Source organism: Phodopus roborovskii, unplaced genomic scaffold, assembly GCF_943737965.1.
Source record: "Phodopus roborovskii unplaced genomic scaffold, PHOROB, whole genome shotgun sequence".
NCBI classification, from domain to species: domain Eukaryota; kingdom Metazoa; phylum Chordata; class Mammalia; order Rodentia; family Cricetidae; genus Phodopus; species Phodopus roborovskii.
This window is the reverse complement of record NW_026126599.1, coordinates 2229292-2233176: the sequence shown is the minus strand read 5'-3', so window position 1 is coordinate 2233176 and position 3885 is coordinate 2229292.

Sequence of the window (3885 nt, the reverse complement as noted above, 5' to 3'; positions counted from 1 at the left end):
GTGCTGTCTGGTGTGCTGTGTCCTCCCTGGCCAGTGTGGCCTGGGTTCCTGTACTTGCTGCAAGACTTCCAAGGTGTTGAGCAGAGCCCTGGGGGACAAAGTCTGAGCCTCCCTGATGGACCACCCTGTAGACTACCAGGGGCATGGCTGCTTGGCCCTGGGTCCTCTACCCCAAGATCAGCCAGGCAGAGTGATCTCACCCCAAGCGCATGATAGAACCCTGTGGCACACACAGCAATGGCCCTAGTGGCCTATGATTCTGGGCAGGCACTATGGGTGGCCCCATAGATGACCCACCAGTTCCCATCCACCAAGGGGCATCAAGTTGCCTGAAGAGAAATTGCAGCTGGTGTGGGACAGGCCATTCTGCAGTGGCATTTGTCTCTGACAGCTCCTGCCCTCCATGTTAGGATCAGAGCCATTCTTAGGGTGGCCAGGGGCCCTTCCTACTGGTGCAGGCTATCTCCCCAGACTGCCCCAGCAGGATTGGCTCCAGTGGTTAGCTGTTCTATCTCTGGCCACCAGGGGGCACTGTTTCCTGGAAAACCAGCTGCAGCTTTGCGTTCCCAGGAGTCCTATTGCTTCTGGTGATGACCTGTACTACACAGGCTTAGACCCACAATCCCTGATCCCACGATTGCTTCTGAGCCAGGTCTGCTTACCTACACACCTTTCCAAATGTACTTGCTGACTGCTACTGCACCTGCCTCCCATCCTTGAGTCTTCCACAGTAATGTGAATACAGTGACAGGGGCCCCAATGGACCAAGGCTGGCTTTGTCCCCAGGATTATTCCTGGGTTATTTAGAGGACCAGGTTGGGCAAGGAATGAGGACCAGGAACCAACGTCGGGTAGTCTGGTCCTCACCAGGCCTTCATAAGCCCACCCATTCAAAGCAGCAGGCCCGTGGGTAGGAGCTGGTCTCAGTGTGTACAGGTAGGGGAGGCAGGTTGAGGGAACCTGTATAGTTGAGGGAACCTGGAAATTGGGAGGTTCCTATTTGCCTTGCCCCCACCTAGACCCCCAAATCGCTGCCCTCTAGCCTTCTGGCTTGTGTGCTGGGCCAGCCCCACCTAGACCTGGTCCCACATCCATCTCTTGAGAAGTTCCAGGGTCATTCATGGTACCTGTCCTCTGCCCTTGGGGGACCTTGACCAGGACCCTTGGAGCTAAGTGACTGCTAGTTCTACCCGTGCCAGAGGCCAGAGAATGAATGAAAGGCCATGCCAGGGTGGGGCGGAACCTGGAGTCAGCGCCACCTGCATCTCATCCGCCATCCGAGTGCCTGAACCTGGCCTTGGGCCACTGCCCTTGACACATGTACCTGTTTCCAAGCGCTGCCACCTCCCTTTAGACCTATGTTACCTGCCCCAAAAGCTTGGGGAAGCACTGGGAACTCCATGATGGGAGAATTGAGACTGGAGCTTGGCCCTGCCGGCATCTGCCCCTCCTCGAGCCACAGAATACGGGGCAATGGGTACTGAATGGCAAACGGCAGGTGGAGGAATCCTGGGCACTTCCCACATGGGCATCCAGCCAAAACCTGGGGCTTCCCCTACCCCCACCCCCAAGACAGGGTTTCTCTGTGTAACCCTGGCTATCCTGGAACTTGCACTGTAGACCAGGCCACCTGACTACATGGGGCACCCTTAATTCAGCAGAGACCCAAGGCTCGTGGACACCATGGGCCTATGTGGGTTCAGCAGGCCAGAAGTAGGTACCGGGGAAGCGTTTTCTGCTGCAGCAAACAGTAGCTGGGTGCCCGTCAGCTACTACTGTTGGAGTTTAAGCAACACAGGAGAGAAAGATGCCATGCCATAGGGTTCGGGCAAAGGAGTTTATTAGGGGAAGGGATCATAAAAAGTGGAAAGGCGAAGGGGGAGACCAGCCTCTAGGGACGGGCCACAGGAAAGAGGATGGGAAGTAGGCAGATCCCTTTTAAAAGGGAACGTAGTGAATGTGCACAGGTGGTGCTCAGTGGCTTCACCTGAGGGTATGCCCTGTCAGAACCCCAGGGACAGGCCAGTACAGATGCCTAAATACTAACAACGACCACTTACCATACATAGGTGGCCGGTGCAGGGTGCTGGTGGTATAGAGAGATGGAGCTTAGAGGCAGCAGGACTCCCAGCCTAGTGGCTTGGGCAGAGGTCTGTCCACACCCAGTGCTGGAGCTCACGAGACAAGACAGTTGTGGGCAACTCCCGGTCCTGGGTGTGCACGGTGTGCAGTGTCACAGAGGCCGCATGGGTGGTAGAGGGGCGGGTGTCTCCAGGTTTGTTTGGTCTCAGGACAAGCCTGAAGGTTGCAGTAGACCTCATTCTAGCCTCAAAATCCAAACGCGTCCTTCGGGAAGGCGTCTGCATTCTGCACTCCAACACCACTTCTTTCTCAGGCAGCCTTGGGGCCTGTACTCTCACTTGCTCTGCACAGGGCTGGGAGATGGCCAGTGTCCAACCGCATGGCAGAAGCTGTGCCTTAAGCAAGGCCCATACATACCAAAAAGAGGAAATGAGACCCAGCTTGGGCTTGTGAGCCCGGCTGCTGGAAGGGGTACAAGAGTCAATCATGGCCTTGAACCTGAGTCCAGAGGGACAGCTGATGCTCGGCTCCATGTCCAGCCAGTATTCCTGGTATACAGAGAAAACTGGCAGGAGCTGAGGTCACCTCTAGGCCACTCTGGTCTCAGTTCCCCCTCTCACTATGAAGGGGGTGGTCATACTTTCTTACAAGGCTACAGGGCTGAGTAGAGCAGCTGGACCCATACAATTCTGAGGGGGGTGGGGCCAGGTAAAGGATGCCCTGCACTCCATGTTCACTGAACAAAGAGACCTGTCTGTGCCCCAGAGAGCCAGGCGGATGAGGGCAGGGCCCAGGGAGGGTTCCTGCCTCTACATGTATACCAGACTGATGACTTCCATAGTTCCTGGAGGACCGAAAGCCCAGCATGTCCGCAGTTCAGAGGGAGCCACAGTGTAGCCAGCCTAGCTGAGATGGAAAGGCAGACTTCATGGACAGGTCTGTGGTGGGATGGCTGTAGGGTCCCTGCCAGTGAGGGCCTGTCTGTAGAATTAGGGGCTGTATAATATCAGGCTAACCAAAGACAGACACACAGGAGGTAGAAGGGCACACAGGGCCAGAGATCCCCCCTTCCTGGCTTTGCTTCCTCCCCACCCTCAAAACCCCAGAGTTCTGCTATTGGGCACCTGATGGACCACAGGACAACCATGTTCTGCAGAGTCTGGGGTCCGCACCCTGCAGTGGGACAGCAGGAAGTCCCCCCAGGAGACCCCAAGCTAGACTCATGGTCTTGCCAGCCCATTAGCCTTTGATTCTGAGGAGGAAGGGGAGGTGGTTAGAGGACCTGGTCCCAAACCCACTTGCTTTCCTATGGCAGTTGGCTGTGCCTAGACTTAGGGTGTGGTGTTGTCATGGTGATGAGCATACCTGCTTCCTCCTTGGCAAAACAAAAACAAAACAAAAAAAAAGCCCTTAGGTTTCATTGTTAGCTCTGGGCAGCGGTGACTTTCACATGGGGATAGAGTTCTGGTCCTCCCCCACACACACACCTGGGAGGTCCAGGGTACTCAGTCATCTCTTCTGCCAGGTAGACAGAGCAGGGAGGCCTGTGGTGCCTCAAAGTCATGCTTGTGGATGGACACCTGAGAACTGGGAAATTCTGGGGACTCAAGCCCCTCCCCTCCCGATTTCTTCCTGAGGACAGCCAGGAACTCTGACCCAGTTAGCCTGTCTAGGTAGGCCAGGGTCATGCCAAGCATCTACAAGTGAGGTTACACCTGGAAGCTTCCTGGGACAGCAGCCCCTTCCCTCGTGAGAGGTGATCTGCTAGAAGGACAAGAAGGCTCTGATAGAAGTCCTGGATTT